Below are 21,042 nucleotides of genomic sequence, written 5' to 3' on the forward strand. Positions count from 1 at the left end.
TCAAGACTACCTTTAGTGGAGTTCACATACAACAACAATTATCAGGCTTTGATAGGTATGACTCCATACGAGGCTCTTCACGGGAGAAGGTATAGATCTCATGTGCATTTGGACGAGGTTGGCGAGAGCATTCTACTAGGACCCGAGTTAGTTCAATAGACATATATTGTGATGCGGATTTGCGATAGGATGAGGACCACGTAGAGTCGCCGTAAGAGCTATGCTAACCAAAGATGACGAGACCTCGAGTTTTCCTTTGGAGACCATGTCTTTTTTAGGATTGCACCAATGAAGGGCGTGATACACTTTGGTTGGATGTGCAAGCTTAGTCCGAGGTTTATTGGTATGTTCAAGATTCTAGAAAGGATTTGTATGTTGGTCTACAGTATAGCACTACCCCTAGCCTTGTAACTGTTCAAAACGTATTATACATATCGATGTTGCGGAAGTATATATATGTCAAATCCATCTCACATGAGGTGTGGAGGCTTAGGACACGAGTTATTTCCATCGTTAAGGTCCGGTCGCTGAATTATTTAGAGGAGGAGGGAGGATACCTGGCAGACCGAGATCAATAAGTGAACACGTTATCCAGAGCTATTCGGTACGTACTTAAATTTCGAGTACGAAATTTCTTTTAAGAGGGAGAGTTGTAACGCCTAAAATTTTTTCTACGTAAAACCATATGCCTAATTAAGGTGTTTATTATTTTATAAATAAATTAAAGGGGTTAAATGACTTTTATGTGACATATTTATCTGTTTATATTTATTTATGACATTTAACCCTAGTATTTTGAGAGTTATGAATTATTGAGGAAAGTCAAATTATGAGCGCGTACACGAGTCTGTGGACAAACGGAGTAAATGTTTTTATCGAAATTTATGTCCAAAATTTTTAAGAGCCCAAAATAATTTTATAGAAAATTTTGGGTTATATATATATATATAAAATTAAAAGTCAATTTTTTTGAACCATAATAGGCTATTTTAAGGGCTTTTAAGGTAATTTCAAAGTTAGGCTTCTTTTTATTTCGAAAATTTGAGAAATTATATTGTCCAAAACCTGATGTTTGGATAGTGTTATTTTATTCTAAAGCCCCTTAGCCAATTTTATTATAAGGCCTTAATCCCACAATACATATAACTAAAAGCTAGCCGTAATTTCATTCATTTCTTCATCCCCTACCTCACTCTTTCTCGGAGAACAAGAGAAGATCCCACTGCCGCGACCTACACTAGCACACACCTCACAAATATCTGAAGAAAAACTCAAGATTTTTGGAATTCCGGTCGTCCCACTATGGTCTTTGCAATTTTATCTCTTTCTCTTGAGCTAAGGAATGATCTATCCTTTGTTTCTCACTCATTTTAATCATAGCATCCTCTGTTTTTAATGTTAAAGATATGTGTTTGCATTTGTTTGTGGATTTGAGCTCATGATTTTAAGATTCTTGAAACATTTCTCATGTTTTTGGCATGGTGGCTCGCTTTTTTCTTGATTTTTAGTCATGGGATATTTTAGCAGATGTTGTCCTGGGTTAGGTGGCTAGATAGGTCCCTTAGGGGCTGGGTGTGGCTTGACGGTAGCTGAGCTAGAGGGTCGATGGGTCTTTGTGTATGTGTGCAGATGGGTGCTTGCATAGGGCATGAGAGAATGGCTCACGGCCGAGCCATGCAAGCCATGTCTTAGGTTGTGGCTGGTTCAGGAAGGTCTAGCAAGACCTTTGGGTGGCCCTGTCGACGGGGCTCAGCCTAGGGGTGGCCAAAGCAGGGAGGCCAGAATGGTTTTATAAAGCTACGCATTGGTTGTGGAGAGTTCAGCTCGGGCTTGGTTTGTGGATCACGGTCGAGCCATGTAAGCCATGGCTCAGGCCGTCGCATGGTTCAAGGAGGTCCAGCAGGACCTTTGGGTTGTCCTATCGGCAGGGTTCTGTCCAGGGTTATTCAGAGCAGGGCGACCGATGTGCTAGATTTAGGTTGCGCATGGATGTTGTGAGCATGAGTTATTTTTAGGGCTTGGGTTGTTTTTGGGCCACCCAAGCAGGGCTCGGGCAGGTGTGTCTGGGTCAGGTCAAATGTAATTTGGTCATGTGTAATGGGTTTGGGTCCGCGTTATTTTATTTTTGTCCTGGGTATTTTAATTAGGAGTCTAAGTGCTTGAAATTAAGTTGTTATCGGGCTTGTTTGATTTGTTGTGTTAATGGGCTTAAGTTTATTTAATTAGTTGGTGGGCTAAGTATTGTTAGGCTAGTCTAAGTATTTTTGGGCTATTCTAACTGTTATTGGGCCAATTTAAGTGTAACTGAGTTAGTCTAAGTATTAATGTGTCAGTCTATATGTTTATGAGCTTATGTTAAGGGGCATAAACTCGATCGAGCCAGTGGCACGTAAAATAGTCCGTAAATATATATTTAAAGAATATTATATACATATATTTTGATACAAGTATGATTTTTATGAAAATACGTTAAATATATATTTACAGAAAAATTTTAAGAAAAATGATATTTAAGTGTATGATTCATGCATATATTTTATGATAAGATTAAGGGCATTTAAAGAAAATATTTTTGAGAATTTGATGCGATTTATGGCACTATTTTTATAAGACTATGGATCTCCAAATTTTGGGTGAAGTGGTATAGGAGGCATAGGGAATCCCCCAATGTTCGGTGTACCTCGCCGCTACGTACGTTGGTTTTTAGATTGTTCAATCACTTATATTTTTTGTCACACTTCACTGATATGACCCGCACAAAAAAATGATTTTATTATTATGACATGCCAATGCTAATGTTGACTATTCAGTATTATGCAAATGTTTTTATGATCATGCGTTCATAAGATGCCCCAGGATATTTTTATATGATATGTGGTTGTATGCAATCTTATTATGTATTATTTGTTATTAATGGGTAGAGCATGCTGAGCCTTTAGGTGCATTAGATTTAAATGGTGTGCTGGTGAGTTCGATGATAGTTTTCAGGATTTGGTCCCGACTGGCGGCGAGGGCCTCTGAGCATCCCTGGCGAGCTAGCACACCTGTGACTTTCTCTAGTTATTGATTCAGTTTATGTTGGTATATTTTTATTTATTATGATTCCTCACATGAATATTGTTTTTCACTGTTTTGCATGCTTGGTTTGATATATAGTCGGTTTCTTGGGTTTGTTGTTGGATTGTGATTTTTCGTATTTCACGTTTTGAAACTTTCTTGCATGGGATTTTAATTTCTTCGAGTATTTAAATTATTGGCATGCATTCCCTTGTATTCTTCCAGTTGTATTAATGTATTGATTAAGTTTTCATTGTTTTTTATATTGCTTAAGTACTTTTTAAAATAATTTCATGTTGTAAGTTGTTGAGTAGGTGGTGATCCAGGAGCAGGTCACAATATTTATGGTATCAAGGCATGCATCATATTTTTAGGATTTAGGAAAATAGTCTTGGGGTTAATTTCTATTGCTTTTGTAGATGGAATATCTTGATGATGAGAGCGACAAAAGCATTGCTGGACGCTAGTGTGACGATGATGAATGAGAGCACTATCGAGGACACTTTCACCACCGCTATGGATGCCACCGGGTTGATACGCACAAGTTTGTTCAGATGGGGCCGAAACCACTGGTTGGAGGAGAGAGTCCAGAGGTTGTAGAGAACTGGTTAGAGCATATGGAGAGTTGTTTCTGTGTATTCCTAGGAACAATTTATGGAGTATGTAAACTTCTTGTTGGAGGGACGCACTCGCAAATGGTAGAAGTCTGCATCCTCGCTGCTGCTGCACGAGCGTGGTGAGCTATTTGGGCTACCCAAGTTGGGCAGAGTTTCTTGCCACGTTTCTTAAGTTGTAATTTTCTCCTGGACTACTCTAGGCCAAAACTATTGAACTCCTGAATCTGATAGAATTTCTTTGAGTTGCTGTCGTTTTCCCACATATCTCTTCCAGTTCCGAGACCAAGTTTCTTGCCACGTTTCTTAAGTTGTATTTTCGATCAAGTTTCTTTTTGCTATGATCTGACACCTTATGAGAAGTTGGTGAACAAAATTCGACAAGCAAAGAATACTGTCCAACGTAACATGTATATTTATTTTTTTTGGCCAGCTAGTACTTTGGGGCCCAAACCCCACAGTCTTTCAAGAATCCTGCCACATCCTTTTCTTCTTCGGGTTGGTTTCTTCCATTTTGGAAATAATAAGGGACAATGCGAGCATTGTGGAGGCCGTCATCTGTCCGAAATGTGTCGTAAGGAAAAATTATTTGCTTCAGATGTAGAGATGTTGGCCACATGAAGAGGGATTGTCCGCAGTCGATGGGAGGATCAACGTATGGTTCTGGTTCTCAAGATTTAGTACAACACGGGCCACATGGACATTATATGGAGATCATTAATCTAAGACCTCGTATTAAAAGGAAGAATGTTTGAATTGAGTCAAGATCAGGCTTAGGAGGAGAACGAACAGTGCGTTTGAGGTAAAAAAATTTTTTGGCATAACTACATTTTTTCTAATTGATATAGGTACATCACATTCTGTTATTTCCGCCCATTTTTTCAAGCGTCATAGATTTTTGTATGCGTATTTAGATATAGTACTCTTTGTATCCACCTCTACTAGCCATTCATTTTTGTCCAAGATTGTATTCATGGGTTTCTCTTTAGCGTTTGAGAGTTTTGAGTTAGTAGTGAATCTTATGATTTTAGCGATGAAATATTTCGACTGTATTTTGGGTATTGATCTTTTGACTTTGTATTGAGCTACCGTGGAATGTTATTTGAAGATTGTTCGGTTTTGTCTGGTTGAGGGCGATAGTTGGTTTTTATATGGTGAAGGAGCGCAAACCCCTATGCCTTTGTTATCGATTTAGAAATCTTGTCGAGCTTCGGAGGCGGGCAAGAAAGGATACCTTATCTATGCGATTGACACATGAGTTTACAGTTTTTTGTGAGTACCTAGAAGGTTTTATTGACGAGATCTCAGGTTTTCCTCCAATCAGTTAGGTTTGAGTTCAGGATTGGTCTTGTGCCAGGGACAACTCCAATTTATCAAGAACCTTATTTTCTTGTGTCGTTAGATATGAGGGAGTTGCAACAACAGTTGCAGAAATTGTTAGATAAAGGATGCATTGGCCCTATCATTTTACCTTGGGTTGTGAAATATGATTCTATATGTCTTTTTATTGATACAGACTGTTGAACCATGTGACGATCAAGAACAAGTAAAGGCCGTATTGATGATCTGTTTTATCAGATTAAAGGTATTTCAGTGTATTCAAAAATTTAATTGAGGTCACGGTATCATAATTTACAAGTTCAAGGTGAGGAAATTTTGTAGACTGTGTTTTGTACGAGGTATGATCACTATGAGTTCCTACTGATGCCTTTTGGGTTGACAGATGCACCCGCAATCTTCAAATATTTGATGAACAGGGTTTTTCCGAGTTTTTGGATAAGTTTTTTGCGATTTTTATCATAGATATTCTGATCTATTCGTGCAGTGTTGATGAGCATCAACAAAATTTAAGAGTTGTACTGTATATTCTTGAAGAGAAGCAATTGTACGCCAAGTTTATCAAGTGCGAGTTTGGGATTGACCGAGTGGTGTTTCCTGGTCATGTCATTTCTTGGGATGGTGTTTCAGTATATCTGAGTAAGATAGAGGCTATTCTGAGCTGGTCGTGTCCAATGACAGCTTCAAAGATTTGTAGTTTTTGGGCTTAGCAGGGTACTATCGGCGGTTCATTGAGAATTTCTAACAAATCGCTAGACCATTTCAGTATTTGATGAAGAAATATGTTCCTTTTGTCTAGTCGAACGTGTGTGAGCAGAGCTTCAGCGAGTTTAGAAGACACCCGACTACTGCTTCTGTGCTTGCTTTGACATCTAGTTCCAAAGCTTATGTTGTTTACACAGACGCATCTCTTCAGAGTTTGGATTTGTGTGCTGACACAGAATGAGCATGTGATTTCCTATGCTTCTTGACAGATGAAAACCCGTGAGGTGAATTACCAGTGCAATTACATTGGATAGATCTTCACAATTTTGAAATACTTGTGCATTAATATTGAGTTGAACAGTAGCAGAAGCACTTAGTTGTAAGGTATATGTTAGTTCTCTTCGCACCAGTGCAGTTTCCAATGTTGTTCAGGAGTGAGGTTCTTTGGGTTTCACTTTTTCCCACAAGAAATAACAGCTAAGGATCCGATCATTCTCGGTGTTAGTTGAGCTAGAACTGTTTGCTCATATCCGATAAATTCAGTTTTCGGATCTGAAGACACAGAAGCTTGCCAAGCTTGTTCAGGGAGACAAGACATCCGGTTTCATTTTAAGGTAGATGAATTGTTGTGTTTGTCTAGTATAGTGGTTTTACCTAACAATTCGACCTTGTGAGATGAGATTTTGTCTCAGGCCTATCGTAGTAGATTCAACGTCCACCCAAGTAGTGCAAAGATTACAAGGATATACGTATAAGATTATGGTGGAGAGGTATGCATCGTAGTGTTTAGAAGTTTGTTTCTCGATGTCTTGTTTGTCAGCAAGTCAAGACTAAGAATCATTGACCGGGCGGTTTGATGCAGAGCTTGGAGATTCCAGAAAGTAAGTGGGAGCACGTGATGATAGATTTTGTCACCCACTTACCGATATCCTCTAGGCAGTGTGATACTATTTGGGTGGTTGTGGATAGGTTGTCCAAATCTGCACACTTTCTTTTGTATAACCGCAAGTTCACTTTTGATCATATGGCGAGGTTATACATCTAAAAAATCATGCAATTTCATGGAGTCCCTTTGAGCATATTGTTACGCCTTAAACTCATACAAATCTCGTGTTATGAGATTAATGTTTTTAATGCATTAACAAGTCTCATAATATTATGTTTTGATGATTACAAAACTCGGTTAATTGTTACTAACCATTTAAAGTGAGATTTTGCAGATTAGATTTATTGAAAAATAAATTATTGGAAGTTATTTTGAAGCTATACATGTATTTATAAAGTCTTGTATTGCTCATTGAATGGATGAAACATTGTTAAGAGATATGAAGAAAAAGACAAGAAGAAGCTAAAGTATGGAGCAGCAACTTCCGAAAATTACTAGAAATTTTCTATGACCCTAAATCGGATCTCCACCAGTCATAATATAGATAAAGAAGTGTTACAACTACTGTCCAAATTTGAGAGCAATCCAACGGCTAGAATGAGAGATATGAATTTTTCCATATATGCTGCACAATACCCACTTCTGCAAGGAATGAAACCATGAAGATTCGAGTTCAGAAAATAACTGGGAATGTTTGCGAAATCCAAATCAAATCTTCACCAATCAGATTTAGTAATATGATGTTATAAAGCTTTTGTCTAAATTTAAGGTCAATCCAACAGATGGATTAAGAGATATGAATTTTTCAAATTTGTTGCACAGAACAGGTTCGAAAACATGATGAAGTGACGTCAGAAAATTACTGGAAATGTTTGACTTGTTCACATCAAATCTCTACCGTTCAGAATGACGATCTGGATGTTTTAAAGCCTCAGTTCAAATTTCAGATCAATCCAACGGTTAGATTGGAAGATATGATTTTTCCACAAAATCCGCTCAGTGCTGGGAAAAAGATGGCAGCGGCGCCGAATACTTTTTTGTCTCTCCTTGACTTCTTAACACACGCTCCAAGCCCTCAAATCAGATTCAAATCTTTGCCAACTATAAATAGAGGCCATCCAAGTTCATTTGGAGACATCCCAACTCATCTCTTCTCTCCTTTGCAAGCAATTTCTCACTATCAAAGTGTTTGTGTGATATATTTGAGAGTGTTTGTAAAAATAGTTTGTGAGTTGGTTGTGCTATTGTTGTAAACACTTGAGTGTGAAACCAAGTGTGTTGTGCTATCGTTGTAAGCACTTGAGTGTGAATCCAAGTGTTGTGTTGAGGCTATCCTTGGAGCCCTTAAGGCCAAGAGTGTTGAGTTGTATCGGCGCGGTGATCGTGTCAAGTTGTAAGGCTATCCTTGGAGCCATCAAGGCCAAGACGTTCGAAGTGCTAGTGGATCCTTGGTTAATCGACTTAACCAAGAAGGGAGACGTAGACGATTTATCGTCGAACTTTTATAAACATCTCTTATCCCTTTTACTGCTTTATTTACATTACGCATTTATTTACCGCACTTATTATTTAATTGCTTAAGTCTTCCGCTTGCATACTTGCATAATTGCTTTAAATTGCTAAAGTTGCCAATAGAACCTAAATTCTCCCCCCCCCCATTAGGTTCTAACAAGTGGTATCAGAGCCACTTTTTTACAAAATATTTTCAAAAAGGCTCTATGGCAAATCTAGCGAGCGACTATGCTCAAGGGCAATCAACAAATCGTCCTCCTCTTTTCAATGGCATAAACTACGGATATTGGAAAAACCGAATGTCCCTATATATCCAATCCGTAGATTATGATCTTTGGAAAGTTACTGTGAAAGGTCCCTACATACCTACTAAAGAGGTTGAGGGTGTCAAAATTCCCAAGGGAATGGACGACTTTTCCAAGGAGGACATGCGATTAATTTCTCAAAATGCTAAAGCCATGAATATTCTTCATTGTTCCTTAGATATGAATGAGTACAACCAGATCTCAATGTGCTCATCAGCTAAAGAGATATGGGACAAGTTGGAGATATTCCATGAAGGGACTAATCAAGACAAAGAGACGAAGATCGATCTACTCCAACTCAAATATGAAACATTCGAGATGGAATCAAACGAAGATGTAGATACTATGTTCCGAAGGCTTACTCAAATTATCAATGAGCTAGCCCAACTTGGGGAACAATATCCAACCAAACAAGTGTGGAGGAGAGCTCTACGCGCCTTACCCAAGGAGTGGGATGCCAAGAGGACGGCCATCATCGAGTCAAACAAAGGCGACACCGCATCCTACGATCTTAATCAACTACATGGGACTCTAAAAACCCATGAGCTGGAATTATCAACAAGGAAGGAATTAAAGAAAGAAGATACCAAGGCAAAAGGGATTGCTCTATCTAGCCAATCCAAAGAAGATGATGATGATGATGATATGGCGCACTTCGCAAGAAAGTTCAAACGATTCATGCGAGGAAACAAATTACAAAATAAGCCGGATAAGGAAGTTACTTGCTACAACTGTCAACAACAAGGCCACTATGCAAATGAGTGTCCTCTTAAGAAGAAAGTTGACAAGGGAAAGAAGAAAGCACTTCTAGCCACTTGGAGCGATAGCGACGATGACGAGGAGGAAGCCAACATCTGCCTCATGGCTAAAAGTGATGACATCGTCTCCGACGACGATGATGAGGTACCTTCCTATGACAAACTACTACATGCATATAAAAACATGTTTGATATGGCTAAATCTCTTAGAAAAGAAAATAGAAAACTCAAACATGAATTAGAAACTAAGGAGCATGAAAACCTAAGATTAAAGGATGACATAGCTCACTTAGAGAAATCTTTTGATAAATTCAATGTAAGTAGTAATAACTTGAATAATTTACTAAGCATGCAAAAATGTAGTTTTGATAAGGGTGGAATAGGGTATGGTAAGAAATCTATAGATTTCACTAGTCTAATTGCTAAAGCAAAAATGAGATCACCCCCTGCATGTTCTTACTGTTGTAAAATAGGACATGCTAGACATAAGTGTAGATCCTTAAAATATCAATATGATAAAAAGAGCTATATGAAATGGAGGCCTAAGAGTACTTAACAACTCATCAGTTGGCATTATGAGATCATGATCTAAGGGAGTTCATCATAGACCGGTTTAAATTGCCTTGATGCGACTGGTCTTCCTGATGAACGCTGCTCTGTCCAAGAAAATAGGTTTTTAAAGAGGCATAGCCCTACCTACTACTGGGAGCACTCTTAGAAAGTGGCGATGATGTCGCTATGAGAGACTGAACTCTTGGAAATCTGTTTTGTATTTTTCTTTTCTAACACTATGGACCCAAAAGAACTAAAGGATACCAAAATCTCTTCTTGTAGGAAAATAGGAAAATTGTTCTCCCTAGCATATGATATCTAGATAGTGGATGTTCTAGACATATGACGGGGAACAAAGAGCTACTTCAATAAGTCAAACCAAAGGAGAAGGGAACTGTAACCTTTGGAGATAACAGCAAAGGAATCATTGAAGGAATCGGCTCAATAGGTATATCTGAATCTTGCTTGATTGATGATGTACTCCTAGTGAAAGGGCTTAAGCATAATCTACTAAGCATAAATCAATTGTGCGATAGAGGTTATGAAGTCAAATTTACTCCCCAACACTGCACTATATCACTCACGACTGACAAATCCATAAATTTCAAAGGATATAGAAGTGAAAATATTTACAAGGTTTCTTTAAACAATTTATCTTTATCAAATATTAAAAGCCTTGTATCCTTGAATGTTGATGACAACATTCTTTGGCATAGACGACTAGGTCATGTTGGTCCTAGTACCATAGAAAAACTTTTTAAACTTGATTTAGTTGTTGGTATGCCAAAACTCAATTTAAAATTAGATTCTATTTATGATGCATGTCAACTTGGCAAACATACAAGGGAATCTTTTAAAAGCAAAAATTTTATATCTAATTCTATGCCCCTTGAACTTCTTCACCTAGATCTATGTGGTCCATCGAGGAACTCTAGCCTAGGAGGAAAACTTTATGCATTTGTCATTGTGGATGATTTTTCACGTTACACGTGGACATTGTTTTTAGCCCACAAAAATGATGCCTTTGATAATTTAAAACTTTTGTCAAACGAGTTGAGAATGAGAAAAATCTTTCAATAAAGCAGATCCGTAGTGACCACGGAACTGAATTTCAAAATGAGAGTTTTTCAAACTTTTGTGAAGAGAAAGGCATCGGTCATAATTTTTCTTGTTCTAGGACTCCTCAACAAAACGGGGTCGTTGAGAGGAAAAATAGGACACTTGTGGAGATTGAGAGGACCATGATATGTGAGCATTCTCTACCAAAATATTTTTGGGCTGAAGCAATGAACACTGCCTGTTACATTATCAATCGCGTATCAATAAGGCCAATTCTCAAGAAAACTCCATATGAATTATGGAGAGGGAGAAAGCCTAACATTTCTTAATTTCGAGTTTTCGGTTCCAAATGCTACATACATAATAATGGTAAGGACAACCTTGGCAAATTTGACGCCAAATCCGACAAAGGTATCTTTCTCGGATATTCTACCTCAAGTAAGGCCTTTAGAGTTTTTAATAAACACACTTTACTTGTTGAAGAATCTATGCATGTTATTTTTGATGAATCTATGTCTACTATTGTTCGCACTAACATGATGTAGAATTACTCGAAGAAGAGTTGGCTTCCTCAAGCCTAAATGATATAGATGTTTCCGTTGAGAAAACACCACTTCCGAAGGATTGGACGCTTCACAAAGATCACCCAATGGATCTTATCATCGGAAGTCCTTCGAAGGGAGTAACTACTAGATCCTCTCTTAATAATATTTTTAATCATCTTGCCTTTGTTTCGCATGTTGAACCTAAGTGCATAGATGATGCTTTATTAGATGATGCATGGATAATTGCAATGCAAGATGAGTTGAATGAGTTTAAACGCAATGATGTTTGGTTTCTTGTTCCTAGGCCGCATGATAGATCTATCATTTTTACTAAATGGGTGTTTAGGAATAAACTTGACGAGCATGGCACTATCACTAGAAATAAAGCTAGGCTTGTTGCTAAAGGATATAGTCAAGAAGAAGGCATAGATTATGATGAAACTTATGCGCCTGTTGCTAGACTAGAATCTATTCGTATGCTACTTGCTTTTTCTTGCTCTAGAAATTTCAAGTTATTTCAAATGGATGTCAATAGTGCATTTCTTAATGGTGAATTGAAAGAAGAGGTTTATATTGAACAACCTGATGGCTTTGTTGATCTTTCTTTACCTGATCATGTGTATAGACTAAACAAATCTTTGTATGATTTGAAACAAGCTCCTCGAGCTTGGTATGAAAAACTATCAACTTTCTTTATTTCAAATGATTTTTCAAGAGGAAAGATTGATATTACTTTGTTTACCAAAAATGTCAAAGATGATTTATTGATTGTGCAAATTTATGTTGATGATATAATTTTTGGTTCTACTAATGAAACTCTTTGTCAAGAATTCTCTAAGTTGATGCAGGATCACTTTGAGATGAGCATGATGGGGGAACTTAATTATTTCCTCGGATTGCAAATAAAACAGTGCAAAGATGGGTTCTTTGTGAACCAAAGCAAATACATCAAGGAGATTCTAAAGAAGTTTGGGATGGAGAACACAAAATCATCATCCACACCGATGAGCACAGCAATCAAACTCGACAAGGATGAAAATGGTAAAACTGTAGATCAATCTTTCTTTCGTAGTATGATTGGCTCCTTACTTTATGCTACTGCTATTAGACCGAACATTATGTTTAGTGTTTGCTTGTGTGCACGATTTCAATCATGTCCAAAGGAATCACATTTGTTCGCCTTAAAACGCATTTTCAAATATCTTTCAAATACTCCAAATCTCGGCTTGTGGTATTCGAAAAATTCTTTCTTTGATTTAAAAGCATATTGTGATGCCGACTTTGGTGGATATAAGGTGGACCGAAAAAGCACTAGTGGAACTTGTTTCTTTTTAGGAAACTGTTTAGTTTCTTGGTTTTCAAAGAAACAAAATTGTGTTGCGTTGTCAATGACCGAAGCCGAATATATGGCTGCTGGTAGTTGTTGTGCGCAAATTCTTTGGATGAAGCATCAATTGCTCGACTATGGCGTCTCTTTTTCAAAAATCCCTATTTTCTGTGACAACACTAGCGCCATATGTCTAACAAAGAATCCGATTCAACATTCGCGCACCCAACATATTGACATTCGTCATCATTTTATTCGTGACCACATCGAACGAAATGAAGTTGAACTTCAATATGTTGACACGTCAAATCAAATTGCCGATATTTTTACAAAATCACTAGATGAAAATACTTTTATTCGTTTGCATGGTGAACTTGGCATGATTGAGTTGTAATCACTTGTTGACATATTCTAAAGATAATGACATATTAAGGGGGAGCTTAATATAAAATTCGAGCAACTTAATTTTGGATAATACAAATTAATTGTATTTATTCAATATTATACGCTCATATTTTGTTATTTATGTGAAATTTATGTGTTACATTTTAGAAATCATATTTCAATTCTCATGTTTTTTCATACTTTTTCAGTCTTTTTGATTATCACAAAAAGGAGGAGAATTAGTTTGGTTAAATACTTTAAATAAAGGGGAGAGTTAGTATGGTTAAATGCATGAAGAATAAAATCGGTTATTTAATAAACAAACTCTTCTTCACTAAAATCGGTTATTTGATAAACAAATTCTTCTTCACTAATTGTTTAATTTAGGGGGAGTTTTATTCATGCAATTATATTGTGCAAATTTAAATTATTTATTTAATATTGTACATTTATTTCTCCTATTCAACCAAGTTTTGTGATCATCAAAAAGGAGGAGATTGTTACGCCTTAAACGCATACAAATCTCGTGTTATGAGATTAATGTTTTTAATGCATTAACAAGTCTCATAATATTATGTTTTGATGATTACAAAACTCGGTTAATTGTTACTAACCATTTAAAGTGAGATTTTGCAGATTAGATTTGTTGAAAAATAAATTATTGAAAGTTATTTTGAAGCTATACATGTATTTATAAAGTCTTGTATTGCTCATTGAATGGATGGAACATTGTTAAGAGATATGAAGAAAAAGACAAGAAGAAGCCAAAGTATAGAGCAGCAACTTCCGAAAATTACTGGAAATTTTTTATGACTCCAAATCGGATCTCCACCAGTCATAATATAGATAAAGAAGTGTTACAAGTACTGTCCAAATTTGAGAGCAATCCAACGGCTATAATGAGAGATATGAATTTTTCCATATATGCTGCACAGTACCCACTTCTGCAAGGAATGAAACCATGAAGATTCGAATTCAGAAAATAACTGGGAATGTTTACGAAATCCAAATCAACTCTTCACCGATCAGATTCAGTATTATGATGTTATAAAGCTTCTGTCCAAATTTCCAGTCAATCCAACGGATGGATTAAGAGATATGAATTTTTCAAATTTGTTGCACAGAACAGGTTCGAAAACATGATGAAGTGAATTCAGAAAATTACTGGAAATGTTTGACTATTTCCAATCAAATCTCTACCGTTCAGAATGAATATCTGGATGTTTTAAAGCTTCAGTTCAAATTTCAGATCAATCCAACGGTTAGATTGGAAGATATGATTTTTACACAAAATCCGCTCAGTGCTGGGAAAAAGATGGAAGCGGCGTCGAACACTTTTTTTGTCTCTCCTTGACTTCTTAACACTCGCTCCAAGCACTCAAATCAGATTCAAATCTTTGCAACTATAAATAGAGGCCATCCAAGTTCATTTGAAGACATCCCAACTCATCTCTTCTCTCCTTTGCAAGCAATTTCTCACTATCAAAGTGTTTGTGTGATATATTTGAGAGTGTTTGTAAAAATAGTTTGTGAGTTGGTTGTGCTATTGTTGTAAACACTTGAGTGTGAAGCCAAGTGTGTTGTGCTATCGTTGTAAGCACTTGAGTGTGAAGCCAAGTGTTGTGTTGAGGCTATCCTTGGAGCCCTTAAGGCCAAGAGTGTTGAGTTGTATCGGCACGGTGATCGTGTCAAGTTGTAAGGCTATCCTTGGAGCCATCAAGGCCAAGACGTTCGAAGTGCTAGTGGATCCTTGGTTAATCGACTTAACCAAGAAGGGGAGACGTAGACGATTTATCGTCGAACTTCCATAAACATCTCTTATCCCTTTTACTTCTTTATTTACATTACGCATTTATTTACCGCACTTATTATTTGATTGCTTAAGTCTTTCGCTTGCATACTTGCATAATCGCTTTAAATTGCTAAAGTTTTCAATAGAACCTAAATCCCCCCCCCCCCCCCCCCAATTATGTTCTAACACATATTCAATGATAGAAATCCAAGGTTCACCTCATGGTTTTGGGGTATCTTTCAGCGAGCCTTGACACTACTTTGCTTTTGAGTACTACATATCTCCCAAAGACTAACGTCAACCCAAAAGGACTAAAGACATTGGAGGATATGCTAAGGAATTCAATGAACGATTTTGGGTTGCCCTAGCAAGATTACTTACTGATGATAGAGTTCGTATATAACAATAGCTATCATCGCAATATTGGCATGTCATCGTTTGAGGCTCTTTATGGTCGTCGTTGTCAAACAACCTTATTTTAGGATGAAGTAGGGGAAAGAGAGGTTGAAGGAATAGAGTTGATCCAGAAGAATGTTGACAAAGTTGAGTTGATTAAGAAAAAGATCAGGACCGCGCACGACAGATGAGCCAATTATGCCAACACCAAGAGCAGACCATTGCATTTTGAGGTGGAAGAACACATTTTCTGCGAGTTTTACCTTTCCAGAAGGTGATGAGATTCTGTTTGATGGGAAAGTTCAAGTCAAAATTCATTGCTCCACTTGAGATAATAGAGAAGGTTGGAGATGTGACTTATCATTAGACATTAACACCGTATCTCTCTATCATTCACAATGTGTTCTACGTATTGCTACTTTGTCAGTATATTGAAGATGAGTCTCACATTCTACATCCGACAGAGGTTTAGTTAGAACATGATTTATCATAGGTGGAGAGACCGCTCAAGATGTTTTACAAGAAGCACAAGGTACTTCGGAATATGCACATTCATATAGTCATGGTTCAGTGGCAACGTCGAGGTGCTGAAAAGGCAACTTGGGAGTTAGAAAATTGTATGCGTTTGGAACACCCAGCGTTGTTTGATTATAATTTCCTTTGAGAAATTCAATTGTAATTGTAACTGTAGTATTGTATTGAGAGATTGTTTCCACCATTGTTTTGTTATGATTATCCTAGTCTCGAAGTATGAGCTTTCTGATTGGTGACTTGACGTGACGTAGATCTAAAGCTTTGAAACCCAGTTTGGAAGGTCCGAACCCCCATCAGCAGTAGTGTGTTGTCCAATCGGACTACATGCATTCAGTGGATAGAGATTGAAAACTCCGATAGAAAGATTGCAAGCTCCAAAGTATGATCTGAAGGTCCGATCGAGAGATCAAAATGTTCGATCCTTGCCTATATATAGGGGCTCGAGACAGTCATTTCCTCATAGATTTCTCACTTTGATTTGTCAAATTGTAGCTTACTTCAAGCAGTTTTAGGTGTCGGTTTGAAGGCGGGATGATAGCAAGGCGCTACCGAGATCATAGCAAAGTTGTGCCTAGGGTTTGAGGCCATCACATCAAAGTGGTAACAACGGATGCAATCATAAGTCTAGACTCTGATTAGTCTGAGTAGCTATTAGTCTAATTAAGGCTTTTTATAAACAATTTGATATAATAATTATCTGTTTATAGGCTTGGACTAGAGATCCAATGTTGCTAAGTTGCTTGAGTTGCTTAATAGAGAGATACGGACGTACTATCCGAAATATCCTGATTTAGTATGCATGTTCTATATTTGCATGACTTATATGACATGACTTGTGTTCATTTATTATGCCATGCAGGGATGGAGCCACCCCAAAGGATGTGGTGGGCTTTGTCCCAGGCTAGATTTTTTTAAAGTAATGGTATATATGGGCTTCTTTAAAATTGGATTTCAGCCCTACATAAATTAGTTTTGAGCCTAACAATTATATTAGCCCATTAGATGGTTGAGCCCAATAACGTACAAACTCACATCAGAAACAACCAATCAAAATCTATTTCTCTCATCTCCTGGGTTAAGGTACGCAGTGTTTGGGAGAGATTCTAAAAAACACTTCTCAACTTTTCCTTCACAAAATTCAAAACTTTATGAAGGAAAAGGTGAGAAGTTCTTACTAGAAGCTCTTCCAAGCACTACCTAAAACTCAATCGCTACAAATTGTCAAAGACACGCGCTCCTCAACTGACGAAACCTCAAAATTGATAGAGGATTGTTGTTTCGCATCCAATAAGCTTCATTTTGATACCAATTTTGGGTGTAAATCGCAAACCAAGATGGAGACTGAAGCCCTAGCTCTATTTCTACCCAAGTTTTTCTTCGGTTTTTCAAAGGTTTTTTTTTTTTTCAAATTTGTGTTAATTTTTATCCATCAAATTTTGATTTGTACAGATTAGTTTTTTATTTGTATCGATTTTTCCAGATTAAGTCGTGCTATTTTGTGTCGATTATTCGTGCTTAATTTTGTTAATTTGTGTTGATGTTTCCAAGTCATTAAAGTGCATATATTCTCTAATTTTATCATTCATACAAACTCATGACCGAATACAATCACACATCATTTAAATTAAAATTATTTCATTTCATAAACAGTAATCTTCTCAATCCTAGATTTAAAAATTGAGGCAGTAGAATAAAATACAATATATTATGGAACTTAAAATGATTGGATTTTGTATATGTCTTTCATGCCAGATTATATGCATGGAGAGACGAAGAAAGAATACATAAAATATTTGTGGTAGCCAGGACAGTGTATGTTTGTGCTTATTTGTTTGAGTAAATCAATTTTTTATTTGAGGTGATATATTTTATTTTTTTTGAATTATTGGACTTTATTATATTTGTATTTTTTGTATTTGTTTGGGTTTTCATTAATTTTTTATTTGTAGCTTGTATATTGGTTTTTTACTTCAACAACATAATGATCATTCTCAGATATGAAAATTCTTAAACTTCACTTCAAAATAATTAGATGGGAGAAGAGTTTTTGGCATATTCTTTGATTGCTACATTGAAAGAGAATTTGTTGCGAATATAAACACTAATTCAATAATTGATGAGTTTTATTGTATGAAAAACTGTAGGGCACGTCTTCAGTAGTTTTATCTTGTTCCGTGATATTATTTCATATTTATAGTTAACGTTAATGGTGTAAATTCTCTTCTTGAAGTTAATTAGCCCAGGGTCAGTAAATTTTCTAGCTACGCCTCTGATGCCACGGTTATTATTGATATACGCATTATCATGTTAAACCTATATTTTAATATTAGCAGTAGAGGGGTTGCTCAGTCCCGAGTTATATAGATGGATTCCGTGGATTTGGGCCCGTTTCTTGTATCCACTTATTCTTATGGTATAGAAGTACCTCTTGATGTGGCAGTCCAGTGTGTTACATATCATGACGTCTATTGTTTGAGCAAGAGTTTTTCTACCATGATATGTTTTTGGTACACTTTCATTTTGCATTAGCATTCATGACATGTTTTTACTCTTACTTTTGTACTAAGCGTTGTTAGCGCATGTCCTCTTTTTTGTTCTAGAACCCCATTCTAAGGGATATGGCTTAGGTTGGATGGACAGGGAGATAGCGGTCGTTAAACTGCAGTAGGGTTGAATTTGTACCGTACCAAATTTCTATTAGTGTATTTTTAGTTCTGTTATTCATTGGGGTTGTATAACATTTGGCTATACTTGATTTCAGTACCGATTGTATTCTACTAGGGTTTTTAGTTGTATCATTTTAAGTTTTTGTTGGTTTTATTGATTATTAAAAGATCTTTATTGCAAGCTTAGACTTTAATTATTTTGTGATTCTAGAATGGGTCATTACATGATTCTACCGAGCTTTATTTTTCTGATAAAAACGAGACTTATTTGGCCCAATTTATGGATAGCCTCAAACAATCAAAGACATAATCTTATGTTCCTTCTCCTAGTCCATCTGAAGATAACCTGATGTAGAAATACTACAAGAATATGAATAGAACATGCTTCAATTTTACAAATGTTCTTCCTCCTCCAGCTCCGAGGAAGAAGATTATGAAGAAGCAGACAATTATGAGTCTGCAAATGAAGAAGAGATGGATATTGAGGATTTCCAAAACTGAGGGTGACACCATGGAAACTGCAGAAGCTGATGGAGAATTGGATCCATCTTTGGCCTTCGACATCTAGTTTTATTTGGATTCCTTTGTTGATGATTGGCACATCTATGTCATCAGAGAATTTTGGAAAAAAAAGGAACATAGATGAAGAATCCTTCAAAAGGCAAAATTTGGTGATTTTTTTTTTGCAGCAATGAGATTTGTTTGCTACAGTTATTGTTGTTGGCACTTTTCCAAAAAATTGGTTATGGAATTCTACAACCACCTTTCATCTCGAGCCGGTGATGAGCGCTCTGCTTAGTTTTGACAAGTCTATGTTCGAGGTAAAGTCTACAATTTCACTCATGTTTTGATAAATGAGTTCTTCAATACTCTGGATGTGGAGAATGATGAAATAACTGATGACATCAATCATATCACTACAGTGCTAATTGAAGGAATGGTCATTCAATTCCCGATCCATCAAGCCAAACTAGTATTGCCTACAAGGTTCATTGTTTCTTCTTTGTGCACAAGCTATCTATTAGGAATTGGACGCCTTCTACCAACACTACAGTGGTTACAAGACCACAGACACTAGCTTTTTTTTGCCATTAATTCGGAGTCAATCTCCCTTTAATTTTGGCAAACTGATCTTTTATACGGTTCTAGCATTTGCAGAAGGTGGATTTAAAGCAACCAAGCTTCGTTTTCCTTCTCAGATTTTTGGGATCCTTGAGTCTCAAGGATTCGAAAAGGAAATTGATGAAGATATGATTGCTGGAGATGAACTGATGAAGGTATCTCTTGCACTGCTCAAAGACAATCTCAATATTGGCCTTCCTTGTTCCGTTGTTGCACTAAGTGTTGCGACACTGAGCATGCCTCTGACAGCAAAATTCACTCCACTTATATAATATTATCGGATTCCTCTCTCATTCAAGCTCAAATGGCGCATGCTGAGATGAAGATTCTTCAATCCAAAGAATACATTGAGTATCATGAAGTATTATTGGTTGAGTATCGATAGAAGTTAGGATTGGCCATACCTAACAAAAAAGAGAAGATAATTCAAGTTCACTAAAGGGACATAAGAAGATACTAAAGAAGAAGAAGAATATTTTGATTAGATTGTCTTTAGATTTTGTGCTTTCTTGTTTTATTAAGTTCTTTTAGTCTCAATATATCTATTTTGATTCACCCTTGCTCTGATCCATTTATCTTAAGCTAACTTAAATATTCTAAGATATGAGATGATATTAACTTCAAATCTGAGTCGAAAAGTGTTATGATCTGGTGTTGCCAACACGATCAAACAACACTCACTACTGACATGATCAAATTTTGGGGGAGCTTTAGCAAGGGGAGTTAATTGCAGTTGTCTATGTGTATTTCTTCCACAAAGACAAAAAGAGGAGATTAAAATGAATGTGTATTCCTTACAATATTCTTTCATATTCTTGATCAAATCTTGTTTAATTGTTTTGTCTTTCTGAGACTTGGTTAAACTTATTAAAAATATATTGTTGTGGTTAATAAAAAAGAGTGTGATTCCTAATAAACTGTTGGCCTAACTGCATATGTATCAACTATACATTGATACATGCCAGTATTTTTCAGGTGGACCAAAATCACTGAAAATTAAAAGTTAGTGTACCAAAACCTACTTTGAAAAAGTTAATGGACTAAAACCAAAACATGGACAAGTTAATGGACCAAAAAAGTATTCTTCCTTTATTATATTATCAATTATTCTTGTTAAGACGTCAAATCATTTCAAAATTCATATGTTTTAAATCGTGTAATTTCTATGGTATTTTTTTTGGGATGCAATAATTATATCTGATTGTAGGGATACAATCACGCTATTGTGCACGTTAAAAATTTTGAGTTGTACAATTACCACCAACTGTAGCTTTTAATAAATCGACAACACTTCTCTATCCTGTAATTGATATCAGAGCCAAAATCACGAGTTACATCAATCTCATTTCTTGAAATATTGTACAATTTAAAAAATTTTGAATTTCACTATTACCACTAACTTTGACTTCGATCGTCATATGCTAAAAATACATATTGGCATTCAACAAAGAATCCCCAACTAGGCTGACTTTGGGGTAGCCCATTCGGGA

This window comes from Henckelia pumila, chromosome 2 (genome assembly GCF_033568475.1).
Source record: "Henckelia pumila isolate YLH828 chromosome 2, ASM3356847v2, whole genome shotgun sequence".
NCBI classification, from domain to species: Eukaryota; Viridiplantae; Streptophyta; class Magnoliopsida; order Lamiales; family Gesneriaceae; genus Henckelia; species Henckelia pumila.